A 26,347-nucleotide genomic window follows, 5' to 3' on the forward strand; every position below is an offset into this window, starting at 1 on the left:
AATGATGGCTCTGCTGTAGATAATAACAAAACACCTTCATAAACGACCAGATGTGTTGAGTGCACTGGGGGGGCAGGGACTAGAAAAACAATAGAGGTGAGTATGATTTGGGGTGTTATTTTGATCCGCGACTTTTGATGTTGGAGTGGAGATGTTCTGTGAGCACTTGGACGTTGAGGTGAGCCCTAGCCCCACGTGCCTGTCATCCTGCTTGTCTCCGTGGGTGACCCGCCGCTCCTCTCTGAGACAGTCCTTCTCCTTGCGTATTCCGTCTCATCCTCTCCTTTTACTCAGGGCTGTCTCTCCAGCAGTTTCCACCATCTTCCTCATCAATCTCTTCCTCTACGTCCCTCCCATCAGGTAAACGTTAGAGGAGAGGCAGGTCCTCTAAAGAACACCCACTCTGGAAACCAAAAGACTTGAAAATGAATACACTTGGTTATCAGTTTCTAGAAGGAGTGAATTTGCCCTTCTCTACATCATTTTCGCAGTTTGTATAGTAGGATGCTCTTAACTTCTTACTGCTTCCAGAGGATGTTAAGCTGAAAGAGGGTGATGGGTACTCTTTCCCTCACTGACTTAAATTGTTTGCCAATTTCTCCTTTTTTATGTGTCTTGAGTTCTCACCCCTATCGAATGACTATGACCAAGCACAGTTTTAATCAGAATATTTTCAAAAAACAAACGTAAAGACTTATGATGTCAGCAATCCATTTCAACCTTGTTTGCTAGCCATTCAAGAGCCCCTGCAAGACCATCTCAAACCCCATTACCGCCTTACTGGACTGATGACGTGATTTATATTCCATGTGGGGTAAATAAATGATACTTCGCTAATTACCTGAGGCTACTTCCTCTTTGTCCTTTTCTTCCAACCATTTTGTACACCTGGGTTACCTTTTCTCTTCTCATCTATTTCTGTCACAATTTTACCACCCTTTCAACTACAACACAAGTGCCAACTTCTTCTGTGGGACCTTTCCGAATCCCTGCCCTCCTGAACCATTATTGATGATATTTCTACTTACATTGTTTTTAAGACACTCAGCACAATCTTATTTGTGTTGGAATTATCTGGGTGTTTCTATAGATCAGTTTCTGTATATGAACGAGGCCAAAGCATGAAGCCTTACATACAGGAAAACTAAAAAGCGTTTGAAGGGCGGACTGATTAAACGAACGAGAAAATTGCTCCTCCCATGTTCCCTGGCATAGTTCCCCCTACACAGATTCACTGAGGCTTCTGCTGGGACATGATCACCTAAGGGAAATTCGGGGGTCATTCTGTATGGATATAGCATCACGCACTTAGATGTACATTTATTGAAGAGTAGGTTTCTATAATATTACAATGAGCCATAATTTTTCTTCTGAACACTGACTTACAAAATGGAAAACTTTTATTTTTTGAATGTATATCAAGATAGACAAAAAGCCTTTTAACTGTTTGTTTGTTTTTTAAAAAAAACAAAACAAAACAAAACAAAAACAAAAAACAAAACCTTTTCAAAAACTGTGTCAAGAGTTCAAATGATGGCCTGGAGGAAAGACATCATAAGGACTCGTGGTTACCCAAGTTGACACCTGAAGTTTCAGGGCCACTGTTTAAAAGCAGATTGGCCTTGTTCTTACCACTTGAGAGCAAAAAGCACTCATCAAAAACATACTGAAAAGATACTAAATGTTCAGTCACTGGAAATCATCTTTTCCGTGAAGAAATAAAATAAAAGCTTAAGGGTAAATGTATTCCTCATCTCAGGAACTAGAAATCCAGCTTCAAATACACACAGTGGTTTCAAGCTCTACTGAACCAGAGTCATCCCATTAATTATGGATGACATTAGGTTTTAAACAAATACAAATGGTTTTGCCCTCACCTTAGAACCTCCTGAAGCAAATGTTTTATTCCCAATGAGAATCGCTTTGCAGAGGTCAGGTCCTTGAATTATTAGAAAAGCTGCATGGATAAGATGCCATCCAAAAATATAATGAACGTTGTCCTGTTGATACCTGGCTTTTACTGTGCTGTGTTGTGTTATTTAGGGGAGGGGCAGAGGAAGGACACAGTCCTCTGTCCAGTTACTGAAGATGAGTCACTAGGCAGGATGAAGCATTATGATGGGGAAATGTCATCTCCAGGCCAAAGATTGCACAATTCTGACATTTTCCCCTAATCTGGGCTCATGGCAGACATCACTGAGGGGTGAAAGCTTCTCCACTCAGCTCGAACACAATTTAAGAATTTGTTAATGCCAATGCTAGGGTTTGTCATAGTTACAGTGACTAGGTTGAAAAACAAACAAACAAAAAAAGAGTTTGTTAAGACATAGAACTCCAGTTAGCCACAAGCCACTGATGGAAGAAGCTGATCTGCATCTCAGTTATAGCTAATCAAAGTCAATAAGTCTTTCTTCTGGGTAACCGTGGACTTGAATGAGTTGGTCTGGTCTGGTCTATTCTATTCTCCCTTGAAGAGTCTAGTGTTTTGAAGCCTTTTTTAGACCTTCCTTGCTGGACTGATGTGTGGTGTGTAGACAGTGAGACTCAGGTCTACACTTTTCTACAACCAAGTGTCTTTGTCTACAGGCTAACTGTTCAGTGTGCTTCTGTAATATCAAAATGAAGGTGGTGCCCCATGGGAAGGAAGGCACTTTCTCTGCAAGAATGTGTTTTATCAGCCGTGGTTCACATGACAAGCCACAAGATCAGAAGCTTTGTCTGTGGATGCAGGTGGGTTCAGCTGAAGTGGCTTCTGGTTTCACACCTTGTCACCCACTTTGGGTCTTCTCCACCTGGCTCACAAATTTCTCTCAGTCATCTCTAGACTGAGAACCTGGTTTAATGAAAAGGGATACAGGATCTGGAATCCAAATTCCTAGATCCAAATCCAGTGTTTATTTGTCTTTTAAGCAAATGTCTATAGTTTGGGATTGACATATACACACTACTGTATTTAAAATAGATAACCAAAAGGGACCTACTTTACAGCACAGGGAACTCTGCTCAATATTCTGTAATAAGCTGAATGGGAAAAGAATTTGAAAAAGGATCGATATATATATGTATCGCTGAATCACTTCGCGGTACACCTGAAACTAACACAACATTGTAAATCAACTACAGTCCAATTTAAAATAAAAACTATGAAACAACACAGAAGTCTATTGAGAGCTTATGCTGTTTTAGACATTGAACTTTAGCTTTTTACATTCGTTATGTCAACTAACTTCACATCAGCCCTAAAACAGATTCGCAAATTATCCATATTTATTACAGTGGAATGAAGGAGAAGAGCCTAAGTAGAATGCCACACAGAGGTAATACAGAAGCTATGATTTGAGCCTGGTTCTACCCAAATCTGGAGACGGCACTTTCGATCAAGATACTAGATTGCCCCTTTCCAGCCTTGTGCCCTCAGACAAATTACGCAACATCTCAGACCCACGGTCTTCCCATCTGAGTTTGTTTTCTCATGTGAAAAAGTGAGGGTGAGAATAGCAACCTCAGGGCGTTATTGTGTTTGTCAAAAGAGATATGAAATTTCTTTGTGAACATCAGTGACCTGTGAGAAGTTTATTTGCTACGTTTTATAAAGTGTATTTGCCTATGAGAAGTTTATTTGCTATGTTTTATAAAGGAGAGCACAGTTCAGAAGTAGGGAACTGGTGGGAAATAAGAAAGCCACATAGGTGGGAGGGAGGAGGCCTATTTTTCTGCACGATTTTTAGCGGCCAAGTCAATTGTGAATACGTGGCTTGTAGTAGGATAAGAATAAACAGCAACAAGTGAAGATCCAGGCTGGTAGAACACATCTTCTTCTCTTATTTATACACAAGTGGAATTTCTCTTATGGGTCCTCAAAAATGGTAGGTGTGAAATTATGGGGATTTACACCTTAAAGAGCTTTAATAATACATTTTAGGAAGGTGGGTCTTAAAATGTCCATCCATGCAGTTCTGTGAAAAGCCAAAGCAATGTGGTCCAGGGGGAGAGCCCTCTGATGGTGTGGCTTGATTCGAGTAGGAAACTAAAGCTATAGATTTCCCAGCATCTCAGGGGAGTGGGTCAAGGGTCATTGCCCATTCTTCTTCACCTGGTGGATAAGAACTTGGTGGACAGAGGTGAACCCTGACAGCTGAACTCAGAGCCAGAGCACAAAGAGTTTGGAGACGCTGACAGAGCTCCTAGCCTGACCCACAGCTGCAAAGATGATCTACTGAAATAGCGGGATTGCATTCCCCAGGGGCCAACTTGAGATGGGCATGGAGATTGACCACCAGCTGATTTCAGGCACAAAAGAAAGCTGAGGATAAACAAAGATGAGGCTCCCACAGCAGAGGCTGTCACTCTTTCCTAGGATCTTCCATAATCTGTGGGCTAGTTGGGCTTCCTGACTAATTAACTATTCATTCAACACTTCCACCAATATTTATTGAGTCCACTTTGTCCTGGCAACCACGCTAAGTGCTTGGTTATGGAATCGTCCCTAACTTTAAGGAGTTTTTCCTGTTGCAAAGAAGCTTGACAGACCGTGTAATCATACAAGACCAGGAAAGACAGTATGCCAGGGAGCAGAGGGCTAAAGATGCTCTCACAGGGCAAAATCATTTTAAAACGAGACTCAAGGATGAGTAAGCATTCTCCAAGCGAAGGCAGTGCTGCATGGCCGACAGAAGGCTAGGGGGAGTGTGCTACCTCTGTGGAGGGGAAAGAATCCTACTTCACCCTGCGCCGGGAAGATGCAGGGGTGGGGAAAGTGATGAACAGCACAGAGAAGTTCAGGAAGGGAAAAGAAGAGTATAAGAAAAGAAACAGTAAATAAGGTAATTGATATGCTGGTATTACTCCTTTTATAAAAAATAATGGAAGTGATTTGAAATACCTTATTAAGAGATAAAAACTCAGGTTACGTACACAAAAAAGTAAACTCCGATCATGGGCCACTAAGTCTAAAAATAGGTAAATGCAAAACACATACATGGGCGAATGCAAAGAGGAAGGCGGAATGGCAGGAAGGGAGGAAGAGAGAAAAGAAGCGGCATAAATATTATTCAGTTAAGGTGTTTCAACGTACACGTGAAAAGAAAAAAAAAAATCATAGATTTGAAAAATGCAAATACAGCATGGAGCTAAAATGTCATAGACTTTCCAAATACCAGGCATGTTGGCTTCTTTCCTCTCGCCTGCCAGGTGAAGCAACCAACTTCAGCTCTGCTTGAAAATCAGATGCGATGCTTTGGATTTTGGTCGTGTTGCCGCTCAGCTGGGCTCTGTCTGTGGTCTACAGCTTGGAGTGTTTCTGTCCAATGCCTATCAGTCTGCAGACTGAGAAGATAATTTAAGACAGAGATGAGTGAAGATGCTTTTAAAGAGTACCATGGAGTCAAAAGTCTTCTTCTATGCTCATTGCAGCCACAGGGTTTAGAAATGTTTTGGGGACTCAAGTGGGGAGACAGGCAAGCTGGTTTGAGGGGCACCATGCCTCCTCCAGAGGGACACTTTGATTACTGTAGGTATATTCAACTAACTGGTAGCCTTGAAACCATGTGGAGGCAGGATGGAGTTTGTGTGTGAAAGACGGATGCTTGAATCAAGCTGCTATGATTCATGCTGGGAGCATGACGGTGACTCAGGGTAAAAGGCGAAAGAGCAGGCACGAAGTGGGCGGGATCGATTTGTCACCCACTTTCCAGCTCACTGTCTTCTATTCCAACACTCTTGTACACACAACCCCGAAAGCATGACTCCTAACTTGTTGACAGGGAGCAGAGCTCAGGACGGTCAAGGCTTCATGCTGGATTTCTCTAGGTGAAGAGATTGTCTTCCCAACAGACAGTAAGTAACCAGGCTGAGCAATTGATCAAGGCAATTGATCAATTTCATTCCAGTGGGACATAAACCTGGTCTGCACTCCTCTGGGGGGAGGAAAGGCAGCCAAAAGATCCCAACACTTGGCTTCACAGCCAGAATCTGGCACCTTGTAGATGGCCTGGCTTTCATCACCTGCTATCCTGCAGTTACAGATGTAGGGCAAGGTGTCCACGCTGGTCCTTTTGTAAGTAAAGCAGAGAATCACGGTGATGCTATCAAGTGTTAGCTTTGTATCCTTTAAGGGTTCAGGTGGGTGTGCATTTACAGAGGGCACTGGAAGGACACAGATAAAGGTCTCCGAGCCAAGAACAGAGATGTTCTTCCACCCAAGACAGGCAGCTTTGAAGGAGTCCAGAAACTTGTCTCTTTTCATGCCCCGTCGTAAAGCTCTTCCATGGCCTCCCAATGATCTTAAAAGTAATGAGGTGAATGAGAAAGGTTTCACAGCATCAGCTCAAGGACCAGTTTGAAACTAAGGGGCCCCTGGGCCTGTGTGCTCTGCTGAGGGCCCACGTGACCCTGAGGAACAGCCCAGCGTGAGGACCGCGGGTCTACAAGACACCATCAGGGTGGGCACAGCTCACCCCCTTGGTCTCTTCTAACCCCATGGTCCTCTTAGCTGCCCGTGCAGTCCTACTCACTGGTTTTCCATGGTCCTTGCTGCCTCAGGGACTTGGAAAACTCTATTCCCTCCCACCTGGCTGACTTCGCCATCTCCTACATCCCCAGCGGCTGTGAGCTCTAGTCACCTTTCAAGACAGCTAAACCGTCTCCAGCTTGGGGAGGCTTTTCTAGACCTGTGTCCCCCTGGATTGAATGGTAATAAGCACTCAACCAGTTGTAACCACACAGTTATATACAAACAAGTGTGATTATGTGTTTGCCTCTCCCGCTAGCCTGAAATCACCATGAGGGAGATACAGACTTTATTCCCAGCTGAATTCCCCAAAGAGCCTAAGCCTGTATGTAATAGGCATGTGCGTAGGTGTAACATCGATGAGTCAATGCAGTTCATGCACTGCTGTACTTCGAAGGCTTTCTAGCCTCCCTTTATGGGTTGAGTTTCGTTACCCAAACAGATATGCTGAAGTTCTAACCCCCAGTACCTGTGAATGCGAGCTTATTTGGAAATAGGGTCTTTGCGGATGTAATCAGGTTCGGATGGGGTCAACAGGACGGGCCCTATTCCATTATGGCTGTGCCCTTCTAGGAGGAGAGAAGGCCATGTGAAGACAGACCCACAGGGAGAAGGCTCCCGTGATGACAGGGGGAGGGTTTGGTGGGATGCTTGGCTCAGAGCTGGGAGCCAAGGGACACTAAGGCTCAACGGCCACCACCAGCAGCTGGAAGAGGCCAGGAAGGATTCCTCCCGGAGTCCAGAGGGAGCGCGGCCCTGCAGACACCTTGATTTGGAACTTCTGGCCTCCAGAACTGTTAGACAATACACTTCCGTTGCTTTAAGCCACCCAGTTGGTGACACTTTGTTGCAATCGCCCTAGGACACTAATCCACCTCTCAGTGTGTACAAGGAAAATCTGACCTGGGTCTGATAAAAAGTTCCTCCAAGTCAGAGAGAAACTGCATTGAACAGCCAATGCAAAAGTGACTCTTAATTTTCTTATAATGTTGGAAGAGGCTTTCAGAGAATTAATCTGTAAAGAATTCCAAGAAGTCGATGGTGCAAATATTTCAGTTTCCTTCAGAATGTTCCTGCTGGTGAGGAGGGAAAAAAAGACATGAGCACAGCTTTGAAATTTCCAGAAAATTTCCTTTTCTAAATGCCATTTGTTTCGGAAGCCGTGCAAAGACAGAGGGCGTTTAAGTGTTAATGTATGTTCTGAAAACGGTCACTTATTAACAAGAATGCCCTTGGAAAAAGTGATTTAACATCTCTGTGCTTCCATTTCCTCTCAGGTAAATGGAAATAATCAACCCTCTTTACAGTTTATTAGCATCAAATGACATAATACGTGAAGAGTTCTCAGAATAATGCACAACACAGAGCAGATACACGCTATTGTTTTTACTTATATCACTAAGCATGTTACTCCAGAATCTGGTTCAAAATTTATTTATTTTTCCTCCCGTTTTGTTTTTGGACGTTTTACCCCGTGATTTGATTTTCTCACTTAAAGCTAACATCCTAGCTGGATTCCTGAAGGGACTATTAACGTTTGTTATCCGATCGGTACCCCTTTTGCATTCTGTTTAATCCATCACTCTCAAGAAAGGCAATTTTAATTAAAAAATAGAATGTTTTCCCTGGCTCCTTGCAGACCAGGTGAGGAGGGAGGACAGGCTGCAGTACTAAGGGGGCACCTGTGAGGGAGGGCGCCTGAGACAGTTTTGACAAGAAATAGAGACTCAGAGGACTCTGACCCATCGTAGAGAAGGAGCCTGAAAGGTACCAGCGAGCGGCCGGTGGGCACGCATCCTGCTGCAGGGCTCTGCTTCCCGGGATGGTACACAAGCCCTAAGGCTGCGCTGATTCCTTCCCGAAGGTGTTCCCTGGGCCAGCATGGACCACCTCTCGCATCCTCTTCAGCTCCAGCCCTCTCAGGGGTCCAGCCCAGCCCAGACTAGGGATCTCTGAGATGCGCCTCTGGCTGAGGGGTACCAGGCCTCTGGGGGACAAGGCTGGGTGCCCCTGTCTGCCCGACAAGTTTCCCGCAAGCCGAGACTCAGGCTGAAACCCAAGCAAAGAGGAGAAAGCAAAGAACTTTTGAGCTCCACTGGGGCGTGAAGCACTTGGCAATAGGAAACAATGATTTTTTTTTCAGCACGGCTTGTTCAGTTTCTTCTGGAGGATAATAAGTCCCTGAATATTCATCGGTAACCTTTTCCAGTGCTGTGTTGGGTGCTTATTCATGCTCTGGTGTGGGTGCTGGTGACTCACGGTGCCTGTTCCCGGCTACTGAGGCTCTTCCCTGAACACCCGCCCCTCACTTGTGCGTCCGACGGTTCTCCATGGAAGCCTTTGTTTGTTGTTGTTGTTGTATCATTTCTTTAGGACTTTGAAAGGACACATACCCCACTCCTACCCCCGCACTGGCACCTCAGATTCTGCAGCCCTTGGCCAAGGAGAAGCCGCCACTGTTTCCGAGGGGACCTAGTTGTGACAGCTTCAGGCCTCTGCACTCACTGGTGGCCGGCAGTATCATGGCCTCCCCTCCTCCCAAAACAGTCCAAATCCCAATTCCCCAGACCCTGTGACTACATCACCTTACATGGCCAAAGGGTGTCTGCCGATGTGCATAGTTCAGGATCTTAAGATGGGGAGATGACGCTGGGTTATCTGCTTGGGCTCAAGGTGACCCCAAGGGTCCTTACAGGGAAAGAGAGAGACAGGAGATTCAGCGTCTCAATGATGCAATGTGAAAAGCTGACCATCGCAGGCCTTGAAGGCGCCAGGAGCAAGGAACAGCAGCCTCTAGACACTGGAAAAGGCAGGGAAATGGCCTCTCCCCTGGAGCCTCCAGAAGGGACCAGCCCTGCAGACAGTGAGACACATTTCTGACTTCTAACCTTTAAGAGGGTGAGCTTTGCTCAATGTCAAGAAGGCAACATATACTTGGTACAGAAGAGGGAAGAAAGGAGCTGAGATTTGCTCAGGGAGAAAATTACAACATTTAAGGGGGAAAAGTTTTTCCATGGTTCCAGCTCTGCACGATTTCATCCCTTATCATCTTCTAGCGCCTTCATTCTAGAATTCCTCATGTCATCTTTCCGCTTCTTATTCCCAGCAATCACTTAGCAGGAAATAAAGCATCTGTAGACCCCTTAGAAGAAAAGGATAATCAAGCAAAATTTAGCAACATGGAGAAATCTTGAAACACAGCATTGAGTGGAAAAACAAAACAGGGTTTGTAGCACATTATTTGTGTAGTTTACGATCACATTTATACTGTATGTCTTTCAAGGATACATTTGTACCCAAGGACATTGAATAGAAACATTTAAGTTGGTGCCTGGTATGGAAAGGATTGTGCCCGTGCTGAGTAATGAAGGGGAAAATGGTGAAACAGAATAAAACAGGAGGCTCCATGGATAGACCAGTAATTACAGTGTGCTGTGACCCCCTCCACTCTCTTCACTGGTGGGAAAAAGAGAGAGACAACTAAAACAAAAAGAAAATTTCACAATTCTCTTAACCCAATGTCTGTTTTATTTTTTTTAATGTATTATTATTATTTTAATTTATTTTTTGGCCACGCCATGCAGCACGTGGGATCTTGGTTCCCCAACCAGAGATGGAAACCACGCCCCCTGCAATGGAAGCACGGAGTCTTAACCAGTGGGCTGCCAGGGAAGTCCCCTAGTCTCTGATTTAAACACATAACATCCTATCATGTCCAGAATCAACTGGGTTTCAGCCATTCTATAGGAACTAGGAGCTAAAGGGAATCTGCCCAAACCCCTCCTTTCCAGAAGAGCAGAGGTTTGCAAGGAGATCAGCTGAGAGAAGGGGGAGTGGATCAGGTTTTCTAAAATGTCCTCATGCTGAATAAATCACATACACACACACACACACACACACACACACACACACACACATCCCACCCCAGAACTCTCTAAGGGTTAGAAAAAATATGAATAAAATGAAACCAGAACTGGCTGAAGGCAAGTGTGAAAGCTAATATGCCAAAGTTTGGGGACAAATGACAACCCTGGCAATCTCGCTTTGGGGATGGATGGGTCCATTTCTGGATGGGACCTTGGGTATGCTTGCAAAGTCCTGTAGTTGAAGTCAAGCCTTCTACACAAAACTAGGACAATTGAAGGAACTATAGCTTCAGAGGAATGGTGGGTGAAAAAACCCTGACTGCCTGCAGTGGAACTAAGAATATCTCTAACTCTGTCCGTTTCCGAAGGGAAAAGTCATCTCCTCTGAGAACATAGGATCCCAAGCTTGGCCTCACGTGGATCTGGAGTTCAGCTCTACTGGGCATCACCTGTGCTCAAGGAAGCCCCAGGCTAAGGCACCACAGGGACATTTCCAGTGGCATGCAGTATATTTTAAGGCAAATCCTCTCTGGAGAAAATAATCCTCAATCCTGGATCCCAGGGCTTTCCATATACTACATTTGGCCAAAATATGAACTCACAACAAAATCAAATCACCATACCTTAAGGACACACGAGGAAGGATGAGCAGAAGCCGTAAGTGACTCATCTCAATTCACAAAGACTTCACATACTATAAGGATAAGACACACATATAAAATGACCAAGAAACAAGAATCCGAGGGAGGGAAAAAAGAAGAGCTGACAACTGAGAATTTTTCAGAACTGATTAAACGCAACGAAACCAAAGGTACACCCCAGAAAAAAAAAAAGTTACATAGCATCTTTAAAGGAGTGAGAAAAACCTCAGTCTAGGTTCCTGTATGTGACGAAATGATGTCTCAAGGTCAAGAGTGAAATAATAATACTTTTTAGAAAAACAAAAGCTGAAGAACTTATAACCCCAGATCCTTCCTAAAGGGACTATGGTGGGATCGACTTCAGAGAGAATGAGAGGTACCTCAGAGGACAGTGTGAGGAGGGAGGGCGCTCGGGGCACGCGGGAAAGTCCAGCCATCATTGGCTTGTGGGATGATAACTGAAACGTCTAACTTATTGGGGTAAAATCAGTACTTTGAGATCAGATGGCCAGCAATAGCAGGTAAGCCAGATGGGGATGGTAAGAGTTTCCTAAGTTCTCTGCCTTGTTCATGAGAAGAGTAGATATATTGAATTAACTTTAGACTTATATTTTAAGTGAATATGTGTACATACATATAGATATAAATCTATAAAATAAATGAAAAAAGAAATAAAACAGAAAGCAGAGTGACAAAGAGAAAGTACAAAATGAGATGGTGGAAATAAATCCAAATATATTAGTAATCGGAACAAGTAAATTTGCTAGGTAAATGAGATTTCCAGAGGGAATTTAAAAAATCAAATTACGTGTTCTTTGCAAGAGATATGCCTAAAGCATAAGAATATAGAAACGCTCAGGTAATTAATTGAAAAATCTATGCAGGGCAAATAACGACCAAAAGAAATCTAACACAGTGATGTTACTATCAGAAAAAAGGCTAAAAGGCAAAAACTGTTATTACAGATGAAGGAGGTCATTATATCTTGATTTAAGTTTAAATTGCCTAGGGGGGTATAAAAATTCTAAATATTTATGGGTGTGATAAAATAGCCACAAAATATAAAAACAAAAAAATGGACAGAATTACATGGCAATACGGGCAAATTCATTAAGATATTTGAATATAGTCGCATAACTTGGTTAGCGATTGACAGGTCAGGCAGAAAATATTTAGTACAGATAGAAAGATTTAAACAATACAATTAACAAGCTGGATTTAATTTAATGGGCATATAATAAAAACTCCACTCAAGAGTGTAAGAGTACCATTATTTTCATTGCTACAAGGAACATTTACACAAATACCATGCACTGGGCCACAAAATAAGTCTAAATGAATCTCAAAGAATTAAAATAAAAAGCAGGCCACACTCTCTGATTATAATGCAATCAAGTTATAAATTAAAGAGGGGCTGATAACTTTTGAAAACTGCATATATTGAGACATTTAAAAAACTTCTAAATTATGTCAAATATCAATTCGAGAAAAATCAACACAAATAAAAAGAACACAACTAAACAGTAATGAAAACACCACCTGTCAAAATATGTGGGACAGTTCAGATGAGGCTTACTTACAAGGAGATCTAGAGAAATATACTAGGAAAGAAGTTAATGAGGTATTAATGTTAAACTTCTCATTTAAGAAGTTACGAAAACCAGGGCTTCCCTGGTGGTGCAGTGGTTGAGAGTCCGCCTGCCGATGCAGGGGACGCTGGTTCGTGCCCCGGTCCGGGAAGATCCCACATGCCGCGGAGCGGCTGGGCCCGTGAGCCATGGCCGCTGAGCCTGCGCATCCAGAGCCTGTGCTCCGCAGCGGGAGAGGGCACAGCAGTGAGAGGCCCGCGTACCGCAAAAAAACACACAAAACAATGCAAGCCTGGAATGTAGAAAGAAGTAATAATGGTAAAGGTAAGAATAGAGAGGAATAATAAAATAGCAAAAGCAGCACTGGGAGGGTTGGCCACGTCAAAACCGGTTCTTGGGAAAGACAGCAAAATAATCCTCTGGTGACACTGACCAAGAAAAGCTGGAGGTGGGGTGCAAAAATATTCAATAATAGGGCTGCAAAGGGAACGTAGGGGAAGATTTTTAAAGTTTTTAAAAATTATAAAAATTTAAACACAATGGACAGATTCCTAGAAATATACCAAAATTGGCTTTTAAAATTCTGAGATGATCTGTATTTGAATTAAAAAGCCTGAACAGTCTTATAAGCATTAAACAAATTGAATGAATATTTAAAAATCTTCCCACAAACAAAATACCAGGCTTCTGCAATTTTACAGGCAAATTCTTCCAAGTTTTCCAGGAAGCCTCAGTTTCAAACATTTACAAACTCTTCTTGAAAGTAAAAAATGAAGACTCCCCCAATCGTTCTTGATATCAAAATGAAACAAGGGGAGAATGAAAAAATTAAAGATAAATCTCATTCAGGAACAGTTGTGAAATTCCCCGACATTACAGTAATGATACTGGCGAATCCAATTCACATCCTGAATCGTTTTTTGGCGGAATTAGCTTTCATAGCTGTGCCTTCCAGCTTCCTGGCCGTTGCCTTTCTCATCACCTTTTTTTGCAGTATCTCTACAGGCAAGTGTGGGGGGACATGCAGAAGGCAGGTGGGCAGGGAAGGATCAAAAGTGACCCTGGGGATGATGGGATTTCCTCCCTGCCTTGGGTTCCTGACTCTGTCCTCCATCCCGTGCATCTCTGCTGAGAACCAGCTGGCATAGGGTTGGTCCTAATCAGGGGCAAACAGCCTTGGTCCTTGTCCTCCTGGAGCTTCTAGCCTCCTCAGAAAGACAGGCATCAATCCAAAACCCACACGAATAAGTACAGATGTGCAAACCGTGACAAGAAGGACGATCTTGCAGGTCCTTGGGGTTCTAGAAAAGTATATAATGGGGATCCTGGCTTTGCTTGGTGGTTAGGGAAGCCCACACTGAAGAAATAAGGTTCGACCTGAGGTTTAAAGACATATGAAAAGCGAACCAGTCGAGGAACGGAAGAGAAGACGGATCAGGCAGACGGAAGGATGTCCACGTGTCCCTCCCTACTCAGGAGGGAGCAGGGTGTCCTGTGGAACTGGGGTCTGGTGCAGGTAGGGGGCAGGGGGGGAAGGGCAACCTTTGGTCTACAGGCCCAGCATCCCACAGGGGATGACTATGCTTGGACTTAGACATTCAAAGGCTTCAAAGGGGGAAGGACACAACCCAATTAGTCTTTTGTTAAAACGCTTTCTGACTGTGGTGTGAAGAATAGAGCAGATCAAGGAACGTGGAGAACAAATTAAGACCATCACATGCATCCAGACGAGAGTGACTGTAGCTTGGATGAGGATGGAGGTGGGGCAGGAAATGTAGGGAGGGATGCTGATGAGATTCAGGAGGAAAAAGGACAGAGCTTAGTGATTAGATACGGGATGTAAGGAAAACAAAGGAATCAAGGATGGACAAATGGAAAGAGGGAGGGGCCATTCACTAATAGGAACCAGTAGAGAAGGACCAAGTTAGGGGAGAGGTGAAGGGAAGGTAAAACTTTATTCAGTTTGGTGTGCTTCTGAGACAGCCAGGCGGAGATAGTAGTGGGAAACACAAGTCTGGGGCTCAGAGGTGAGCTATGTCAGAAATATGAATTTAAAAGTCATCTGTGAATAGATGGAAGTTTGAAGCACATCAATTGTTGATGATGATCAGTAGGGAAAGATGACAGAGAGCAGAGAAAAGATTTAGGATTAAGGAACTTCAACACTTAGAAGTTGGAGCAACAAAGAAATAGAAGGAAGACCAAAGAATACGGAGTCATGGGGATCAAAGACGGGAGAGCGCTTCAGGAAGGAAGTTGTGATAACGGGGTTAAATGCTGCTCTCGGATCAAGTATCTAAAGAACAGAGGAACCCGTGCTGGACCTTGTGATCTGTGTGCCGTTGATATTAATGGGCTATGCGGGTTATGAGAAACTGGAGCACGCCTTTGGCCAATCCTGCCTTTCTGATTCCAAATTAGTGTTGTTGATTCATGACGCTCTTCCTTCCTGTGCTTGTGCATTTACCTTTCCATGGAAGGGAATGATTTCTCCAGACAAAGGGGGAGCCATTCATTTTTCTTCTTCTTTCACACATAGCTCTTTTTGGTATCCAACTGAGAAGAGAATGTTTGCTTATTAAAGTAGAGTAATTTTTACTAAGAATTGAAAAAAGAAGAGAGATCTTGCTGTGGTTCAGTCGACCAGTTAACAAGTGTGTCCCCCTCTCTGGTCTCAACCAGAAAGCCATTGCCTCACCCAGTCGTGTCCTTTGGAAAGCACGGAGTCCTTGTCCCTTTTTTTCAACAGAGTTCCCCGCCCGAGCCTATCATTCTATCTCCTAGGTATCCCTACAAGGACTGCCTTTTGGGAGTAATCACGAGCACTTCGAGAAATGAAGGGGAGCCAGAACTGAGTCTGTGTTGTTCTAAAGGGACAAAGAAAGAAGAGATAAAAACTAAGATACAGACTATTTTGGAATTTAGATTTTTTTCCTTTCCTCAAATCTTTGAAGTTTCAGGCCAAACCATAGCAGAGAAAAATGAAAAGGAAAAAAATGGCCATATATGTTCCAAATTCTATAGTTAAATCATTCATGATTTGCTTATTTTGCTGGTTCTATTAATCTTCAGAAGAGTAACTACATGCAAATGCAAGCATTTTAAGGCATTAAAATTATGCAGAAAAATCTAGGCTCCAAGAATGTGTATGTAAAATGCAACATATAAATGATAATTTAAGGGCCTTTCCAAGAACATTGGCTTAATAAACAGGAAGAGAATGGGAATTTTTGCAATGCTAATTATGACACTACTTTCTCTTTCCAAAACTTACAAGATGTCAGGAGATATGTTACAGGTATTTATTTGGAAGAGAAATTAACATCGATTTCATGAGAAGAATGGAAGGTTAAAGAAAGCCAAAGTTCACAGTTCAGAAAGGGTGTTTCAGAATGTTGTAAATATCAACGGGTGTTTGTGTAGTGACCGAAAGCAAACATATTTACTCAAAGGTAACAAAAATCGTCAGAGCCCCAGTCCAGGAAATGGGCTGGAATAAATCCATGCATCGTTTCAAAAATAGAATATGGAGAGGCTTGGTTTTGATCAAGATTGCTTAAGCTACTCTTTCATTAAGGAAGAAGGTATTATAATAGAAGTACAGACTTACTCAGTGACCTCTGAAATAAGAGACTAATAAACTTCTCAAGTGATACCCTGGCACGAACTCGCCTCAGGTTAGTTTCGCAGAATGTAGAGGTCGGGCAGGAATTCAGGAATGTGAGTGAGGTCATATTTCTGCCACCTCTGGACGTGCTGTACCTCCTTCAGATCCTTCGGTAACTGTCCTGAGCCCTTTTCTTTCCCTGTGTAGAGGCAGATTTCAACCAGTTCCACGGTGATCAGTTCAGAAACTCAGAAAACGATCACCAATGGATGGTTCAGCGTACTCAAACACAAGAGTAACAAAACACATCCTGTTGAAAATGCTGGACGTTGCCAAGGAAAGTCTCTCCTCCATCAGAATATTTATCTCAGATCTTTGCCTGTTTGTGGCTGCAATTCTTTCATGCTGGACTTATACTTTAACAGCGCTGAACACGTGGATGTGGCTGATAAATTCTGTTTGGAACATGAACCAAGAAATATCGAAACGTGGACGTAATGCTGCTGTTTAGCAAGCAGGGGCTGAAGTCCTGTGTAGGTGGATGGTGGAAAGCATTCGTTTCTCCACTCTGCACATTGGGAACCAATGTACCCAGCAACTGAATTACTTATGAGAACCCACACTGAGAATCAGCCATTGCTCAGGAAACAGAGCCCCGGGATCCTGGCTGCAGCGGCACAGGGAACCCATTGCAGGAAGCTTGTATGAAATTCAACTCCATGGAGCAAGGCATTGTAAACACAAACAAACCATTACTCTAACCTTGTCAGTTTCATTCTCCCTTCAAAGGGAGTAGACTATGCAGAGCTTTATTAAAAATGGGAACTGAAATTAGAAGAGATTATCTAGGCACACAATCCAATCGTCACAGCCAAGCTGAGAGCCACCGTGGAGGGGGCACAGCTGGAAGTGTCCTTCACTTCTGTGGTCAGTTTCTGAGACGTCTTCATAACTTCACAGGTGTTTTATTGGGGGAATGAGGAAGTGTGGGCTAAGCTTTAGCGCACATACCAGGGATGAGGATAAAAGTGGTTCAAGCTCTTTAAGGTGCTACGTTTCTTATTGTTTGCAACTCTGAGATATGGACAGCCTGTAGAATGAACTGGTGTGCATCCCTTGGTGCCATTAAAGAGGCTGAAACTGACACTGAATTAAAAAGTAGCCAAGGGCTTCCCTGGTGGTGCAGTGGTTGAGAGTCCGCCTGCCGATTCAGGGGACGCGGGTTCGTGCCCCGGTCCAGGAGGATCCCACATGCCGCGGAGCGGCTGGGCCCGTGAGCCATGGCCGCTGAGCCTGCGCGTCCGGAGCCTGTGCTCTGCAGCGGGAGAGGCCACAGCAGTGAGAGGCCCGCGTACCGCAATAAATAAATAAATAAATAAATAATAAAGTAGCCAATTTAATTATTATTTTATTTCTTTCTTATGCATTATTTTCCTTCCCTTCCTTTCTCTCCCTCCTTCCCTCCTTCCTTTGTTTCTTCCTTTCTTCCTCCTCTTTGCTTTTCCCTTTCCCATGTTCCCTGTATTCTTTCCCTGCCCTCCCCCCACTCCATCCACTCCAGCTGCTGTCATTATCGAATACCAGAGAAGCAGAAAGAGATCAGAACAGTTGTCACATCAACATGCTCCCAGCCAGGGTCAAAGCGTATTCTGGATGCCCCACTCCTCTGCCTCCCATGTTGGGGCATGAAGGGAGTGTTTACGTCATCCCCATCATGGCGTCTCAGGAGACAGGATTGGCTCATTTTAGCAGGCAGGTGAGTTTCTAGGGTCCCAGGCCATGAGACAGACTTCTTTGATTTTATATTTGTTCCTCTTTTCTTTTACATTATCAATTTTGATTTCAAAAGAGAATAATATACTTGTTTATTCTTGTCCAGTGTATAATAATTCTTTTAGCAAAATAATAGGGATATTCTTACTAATAATATGATTCTTAAAACAGCTTAAGGTTTTTTGTTTCATTTTGTTTTTTTTTTAGTTCCCTTTGGCCTCTCATTATATGCCACCGAGAAGGCACAGTGAAATCACCATGTTTTAAACAGCACTTGAAATAACTCTTCTCTCTGTGATTATTCTTCCATCTCCATGCACAGTTAGGTTCTTTTTTTTTTTTTTTTGCGGTACGCGGGCCTCTCACAGTTGTGGCCTCTCCCATTGCGGAGCACAGGCTCCGGACGCGCAGGCTCAGCGGCCAAGGCTCACGGACCCAGCCGCTCCGCAGCATGTGGGATCTTCCCGGACCGACGCACGAACCCGTGTCCCCTGCACCGGCAGGTGGACTCTCAACCAGGTGTGCCACCAGGAAAGCCCCACAGTTAGGTTCTTATACTCCACTTTACTTGCATTTTTAGGTGCTGTTTTGTAAAATTATGTATTATTACACACAACTTTTACATAGTTCCAAAATTAAGTCTACAAAATACAGTATAGACAAAGAAGTTTAGCTCCAATCCTCTTGACTCTATTTCCTTTTCTCTCTCCATTTATAGATAGCCTTTTAAAATAGATATTGGCTTATTTGTTCATTTGTGCATATATATGTATGTATATAGGTATACCTATATATTTATATATACATGCATATATATTTAACATATTTTGTTTTGGTTATTTATCAGTGTACAAGAAATTACCAGAAAACTAAGTGACATAAACATAACAACAATCATTTCATATCTCTCTCCGTTTCTGTGGTTCAGAAAGTCTGTGGACCAGCTGAAGGGCTCAGCTGGATAATCTGGGCTCAGCGTCTCTCGTGGGGTTCCAGTCAGATGCCGTCTGGAACTGGAGCAGGAAATGGAGTCTCTGGGAGCAGCTGGGATTCTCTTGATGTAAATCTCAGGGCTACCCCGCGTAGAGTCACTTAATGGGCCAGGTTGGGCTTGCTCAAACATGGCAGCTGCAAAGATGACTGGCGTAAAGTTAGAAAGACACTGGAGTCCATTGGAAGAGGTTTTCCTGGCCAATAAACAATATGAACATTGATAATAATAACAGCTGCATGGAAAAACATTAAATATGCTTAAATCCACTGGGTCATAATGATAGAAATATTTTAAAAAAGAACTCATTGGCCTTCTTGCTTGTTTAAAAGATGCTGGAGAAGCAACAAACAATTTGGGAAACTGGTAAGTAAAGGGAAAGACTCAAGCCTTTATCCTGTCTTTCCTAAATAAACACAGTGTAATCGGAGAGTGGATGAGGGGAAGTTTCATTTTATGAATGTTTTCTGGCTTATGAATGCAAAAAGTAAGACAGTACATCACCAATTTATCACCCACAATGAAACAAGGGAGCAGTTAAAAATCACAGGTAACATCAGTTTCTAGCAAGTATGGGTGACAGAAAAACATGGTAAACGATACCATAAGAGTTCAACTGGCAAAACCAACAACATTCTCCAACAAATAAACTGCAAAAAAAAAAAAAAACCAAACCCCAAAACTGACAACAAAAAAAGGGAAAAATAATCTAAAAGTTAAAAGAGCCTTAAAAGACACTGAGGTTAGGTGGGTGCCCTGAAGTCTGGGGCCCGAGAAGGTCTACCCTTCCCTCCTATAGCTTCACACCACCATGCTACTATCTTCCAGCTCGAAAAAACTGAAAATATTTCCATAGAGTAAGTATTTGAACATTTCAGTTTGCTTAATGACTTGAAGTCTGTTAACAGTGTGTGTGTGTGTGTATCTGTGTGTGTGTATGAGAGAGAGAGAGAGAGAGAACAGAGCAAATGAGATAAACTTTTCTCTTCTCCCTCTCTTTTTTCACTTCTTATCTGCATTTACTCAAAACAAAAATGTATGGAAATTGTCCAGACGTACTTTCCTTAGATTTGGGGTACTGAGTAAACCAAGCAGGCCCTGGGGCTGGCGACCCCATCTCCCTTCCAGACTCACTTGCTAACAGTTCATGGAAGGCAGGACCCACAGGTTCTTTAATAAATACCCTTGGGTGGATCACACTTGGGTCTTTCTTGTTTCCAGCATCCTCCTGCTTCCTGTCAAGCTCTTTTCCTCAGTGCTACTGTAGGAAATAAATAGGGAGGGTGGGAGGGAGGCTCAAGAGGGAGGGGATATGGGGACATACGGACGCATATGGCTGATTCACTTTGCTGTACAACAGAACTAACACAGCATTGTGAAGCAATTATACTCCGATAAAGATCTATTTTAAAAAAATACAAAAAGAGGAACGAGGGTTTCCCTGGTGGCACAGTGGTTGAGAGTCCACCTGCCGATGCAGGGGACGCGGGTTCGTGCCCCGGTCCGGGAAGATCCCACATGCCGCGGAGTGGCTGGGCCTGTGAGCCATGGCCTCTGAGCCTGCGCGTCCGGAGCCTGTGCTCCGCAACGGGAGAGGCCACAACAGTGAGACGCCGGCGTACAGCAAAAAAAAAAAAGAGGAACGGGGCTCGAGGGCTTTCTCGGCAACGCTGCAGACCTAACTGAAACTGATTCTGCCCAAGCACCTCGTGTCACTGTTCACAGCGCGTGCCTTATACGATGCGGAGGGATAACACGCTTTGTCTTGTATCTTTCAAGGGGGGGCGGTGGCTATTGTACTCACACAGTGGGTGCACGTGGGTGGGGCACCTGGTGTTCCTATGTTGGATCTGATGCCGCCTTTCAGAGAGTTCAGATGGCACCAGAGGAAGCCTGCAGACGCAAACACACGCCTCCAAGAAGTCCATCCCGGCAACACCCAGGTGATGCTGGGTCTCAGATCTCATAGACCGTCCCGAGCTACGGCATCCTTCGCGATGGGGGAATCGTGACCCTGATGCTACGCTGTTTCATCTTCTTGGAGCCCTGGCCGCTCTGACTTTACCCCGTGTCTTTGCATTTGCTGGTTGGAGTGGGACATTGTCCCCCACGTGGCGAGGGGAACAGAAGCTCTTTACCACTTTCCCATCTCTGCTTAGGTTGGCACACAGCAGGTAAGAAAGAATGATTATCAGAAACAAACAACGTGTAGGAAAGAAAACACCAGAGAGATGCCTGTTTTAGCCCACAGGCTGGGAGAAACGGATAACAGCTTGGCTGTCCACTTGCTGCCCAACTGCCATCAGTGAATGAATTTCATCCCCAGAAGGTCTGGGTGTAAAACAAGGCATTTAATCGTTTAGTCCTGTATACCTAAAAGAGAAGTGTGAAAATGTTTAAATGGGTCTGGAAACTTACCAGCAGGAGCCTCTGTTCATTTATTGTAATGGCTGACGGGAGGAATTCTCGAAATTGGTGAATAATTTTATACCAACTCCCCGATGATTAATTGGGACCCACATTTAGGTATGACTGGTTTGGAAAAAAGAACAATATCATCTTCTTTCTTATCATCACATAATAATCACATGACGAAACGTGAGGAAAAATCAGTTAACTGTATGTAGTGTCTGTAAGGTGGGGAGATTGAATCACGAATGAAAAGCAGGGATTTTCATAGAAGGAACAACAGTATTGGGTCTATTCTGTTCTTTGTTATTGCCATGATGAGATACCCTTCTAAAATACATCATATATATTAAATCATTTCTTAAGGGCCTGCCATTAAAATGAGGAGCACTTATTACATTCAAACATAGGTAATTCTCTTCTGCTTTGTCAGGTGTCTCACAATCTTTTCCTCCTATACCCATATAGCATGAGTAAAGATAAATGGAAGAAGAAAAAGAAAATAACGTATCAGATACGCTACTTCATCCCTCGCCCCACAGGACAAATCCAATTTCTCACAGTGAGTATTTTCTCCTGAAAAATCACACGGCGTCACTTTTTACAAGGTGAGTAAACATCCCCAGTGCAGTAGCACCACCTTGGCAGCACATTCATTATATGCTGGTTTTTAATGTTCGTGGCTAAAATCAAGTTGATATCTCTTCACAAACCCAGCACTTTACGTCATCAGCTTTATGAGGTAACTGACATCAGCCCACAGCAGATTAACAGCTCATGATTAAAAATAAATTGTTTTTGAATGGCAGGCCATGATCATAACTTTGAAAATATCCCCAGACACCGGAAACAGAAGCAGCCATTGCCCTTGTCCGTCTGCGTTTGTGATGAGACATCACTTCGTCACCCTTCCCGGGCTGTAAAGCCTTCTAGAAAACACAGTTTCTGTGAAATCTAGGTTGTCAGCATGAAAAGAAAGTTGGCAGAACACAGGGTTCCGTTGCTAAGTGATCGTCGGCAAATAAGATACGTGTACCTTATGGCATTTGATGACACCTTCAGGAGAGGAGAGATTCCAGCTTGATGAAAACACACAATTTCCAAGAGATACGTGAGAGGGTGGGGAGTCTGTCCTGCCCATCTGAGAACCCCAAGCCTGAGGTCATCTCAATCAGGAAGTAAAATTAAGTTCTATCTAATATTTGGAGACTCAGTGCTTTCTGCCTGTGTTTACTCTTGCCTGACCTTTGGAAGGGACAGAGTGATGGTTCCTTTATCACTGGGTCAGAAGGGAAATTCAGTGATAGCTACACGCCCAGGTGAGCAACGGTTCTTGAGTGCAAAAGAAAAGGAAAATCATTTATTGAATACCACTGCATGAACCCGAGGGAAAGCATCTGGTCAAATGCCAGGGGGGTTGGTGGTTTTTAGTACTAAGTTCCACCCAATCAGACTGGTCCAGTCTCCTGTTTTACATATGAGGTGCAGAGGTGTGGGATGAATGGCCCAAGGTCCCATGAATGATGACCTGTTGGGACCTGGGTCCAGCCTTTGAACACCTGCAGGGCTTCCCTCAGTACATGGCCATGTCTCTGTGAATAAACCATGCGGTAAAATATAGACGCTGATCCTTGAGAATCGTAGAACCTTAATTTATTATCTCTTTAATTCCAGTGAAAGTGACCCTTAATGATCCAGCAAAGACACTTTCCAAATGAAGAGGAACACGGATGGAAGATTTGATTACGGTATTACTAGCTTGCTTGGCAGGGCTTCTTCTATCACTTTCCTGTGCTCGCTTCTCTGAGTTGGTTTGGTTGTGGATATCTTCTCCTGATTTTAACTAAATCCATCATATTTTCTGAGCCAGTTGCTCTCAGTTAGAATCGACACCTTCATCCAGGTATTCTCAACACTTCAAGCTGACAGCTGTGCCCATGATAACAATACGGTTCTTTCTATATTTGGGGGATAACATGATATCCTTAGTTACATCTGCTGCCATATAACTGTTGCACACACACTGGAAGATGTTTACCAGGCTGGTCAGCCATCAGGAAACCTGACAAGAATAATCAGAAGTTTGCAACACTGAGAGGAGAAAACATTTCAGAACTGTGTGTTATTCTGAAATTGAGACATTTCTCTAGCAAACAACATGAGGCTGACAGTTAAAAATTGTCCAGCATGGATATTCAACATCCATATCATTTCAGCTGGGACTCCTTCATCAGATGTAAAGAAACAGCGTCATTGAAAGCCTCCTATATTTCTTAGTCTTCCACAATCAACGCTCTCAAAATTGTGTTGTTGACAAGTAGGAAAGTCCCCAGTGCGAGGATTTTGAAGGCTGGGTCCGTTTAACTCAGGGGCCTTGAGAGTTAGGAGTTCATACTCTGGAGACGTTTAGCCCTAATCGGGTTAGAAATCTGGCTGCTACCCACCAGCTGTAAAATGGGCCAGGTGGCCGTCTCTTGAAGTTTCAGTTTCTTTATAATATGAAGAAAATAAAACGACCTACTTCTCGGGGTTGTTATAAGAAGTATATTAGTTAATATGTGTGCAGTGCTTAATAAAATAAATAATTATTATCACTTCTTCACCTGTAAAATTAGGATAATAAAAATACCTACCTCATAGGGTTATTGTGAGAATTAAATAAAATTTGTAGGTAAGTGCCTAGAAAATGCTCGGTAACAAACCTATGCACAAAAAGGTGAGAATAAATGGATGATTTGGGAACACTAGCAAAACTGACCCCACGTGACAGGAATAAACAAAGCAAATTATGAAAGGAAGAAATGAGCACAGTTGACAAAGAGCTATCTCCTAAAATGCAGCAGGCTCAGAGAGGTTTGTAGACTAATTCTAGCAACTTTTCATTATCCAGATAACCTCAACATCTGTGTGCGAAGCAATGTAAGAAAGCTGTAGGGATCGCGGACAGAAGAAGCCCCCAAAGAGCCAGCACAGAAAGCGAGGTGTGCTGATTTGGGAGGAGCAGCTGAACCTCAGAGGTGTTTTTCTGACTCTGAGTGCAAAGGGTCTGTGGAAAGATCTGAAGACACAGGATCTAAACTCTAAGAACCCTTGGAAATGATCTTCCAGGGCATCCTTCCAGATCAGAGCACATTGGGGAGGAACCAATGAGAAGAATCAGAATTGAGTAAGACAATGACAGCAGAGAAGAAAGAAAGAGAAGGTCCAGGCTCACGTGGAGGAGAGGGACAGAGACACTGAATGTCAAAAAGCAAGCTGCCATGTTTTTAAAAGAAAATACAAAACAACATAAGAAAGAGCTCTTCCTGAGTTAAAAAGTCAGTCTGAAGAAAGCCTCCGTCTAAGAATTCAGGAAAACTAAATTCATATAAAAAGTGCAACAGGAAATATGGAGGTTAAATTCTACATGAAGTTACTTTAAGAAAAATAAAAAGAATTAGTAGAACAATGTTCCTATAGACAATGAAAGCATGGCAGAAAGACAGTCTCAGAAAATGCAATGAAACTATAAGGAACAATTTTGAAATCAGATAAATATTTTAAGAAAAGCATACAAGACATAAAAGAATATAAATCAGAATTATTAAAAATCAGAAATGAGGTGAAATAACCCAGGAAATAATTATAAATATGAAATAAAAATTTTAGAAATATAGACTAAACTTAGCACAGGATTGAATGTACACAGCTTACGCTGCCTGAAGAGAAATAGAAAAGGAAAAAACGGGGCAAGAAATGAAGATAATGAAAAGAATGAAAGTGACAAACATCCAAGATGGGCAAAGATGGTCTGATATACTGATAATAGGAGTCTCTGAAGTGTGAAATCAAAGCAAGAGAGAATACAAGTACTGAAAATTGTAACAGATAAAGAGTCTTCTTCCATTAAAAAATATAGATTCTGGGCTTCCCTGGTGGCGCAGTGGTTGAGAGTCCGCCTGCCGATGCAGGGGACGTGGGTTCGTGCCCCGGTCCGGGAAGATTCCACATGCCGCAGAGCAGCTGGGCCCATGAGCCATGGCCGCTGAGCCTGCGTGTCCGGAGCCTGTGCTTCGCAACGGGAGAGGCCACAACAGTGAGAGGCCTGCGTGCCACAAAAAAAAAAAAAAAAAAAGGAGTAATATATTTACAATACTCAAGGAAAGAAAATGTGAGCCAATGGTATTCTATCTATAGCCAAACAGACCTTCGAATATACAAGGCACAAACTGCTATCAACGTTGAAAACTCTAGAGAATTTTCTTCCCTGATATTTTCCTACAGAATCTACTGGAGAATGAGCTTCTCAAACCAAAATGATTACAGAAAAATTAACGTAAGAACTAGTAGAGAGAACTAAGTGTATAATCACTGTTAAAAATAAGACTAGATGAGGAATAAAGGAGAGAGCACAGTATGAAATGGATATATGACATGACCATGTAATAAAGGACAAAATAAACACTGGAGAGAGAATTTGGGTACCAATATGAATTCTAAACTATTTTTAATTATCAAAATTGGTAGTGGTAACTAAGTATTGTTATTCTGAGACTGTTATTTCTGTAATGTGGAAAAGCAGTGAGTATTATGGGATTTTATAAATGGTTTGTCATCATTGTCTTTGAGACCCAGGATTCTTGGTATGAAGGAAAGAAGCCAGAGAGTACACATAGAGTAGGTTAAATATAAACTCTTTAGACCTGAATTTAAGTTGGAAATGTTGGTATGCGCTCAAGAAGTATTTTATCTTTAAATAGGTAATTAAGTTATCTACTCTCCATCATTTTTCCTAACCCTTTCCAATAGAAAGACCTAAAAACCATGACCAACCAGGTACAAACAAACATTTCTAATGCCAAGACTGTGGCCTTGCATTATTATTTTTCTTAAAAGAAAGCTGGGTTTCTTGGAGAAATGGCTGATTCCAGGTGTAAAGTAGGCAACCTTCAATGTAGAGCTGGTACATCTTGGCACACAAGAC

Source organism: Monodon monoceros, unplaced genomic scaffold, assembly GCF_005190385.1.
Source record: "Monodon monoceros isolate NGI ecotype Baffin Bay Population unplaced genomic scaffold, NGI_Narwhal_1 Super_Scaffold_8, whole genome shotgun sequence".
Lineage (NCBI taxonomy): Eukaryota > Metazoa > Chordata > Mammalia > Artiodactyla > Monodontidae > Monodon > Monodon monoceros.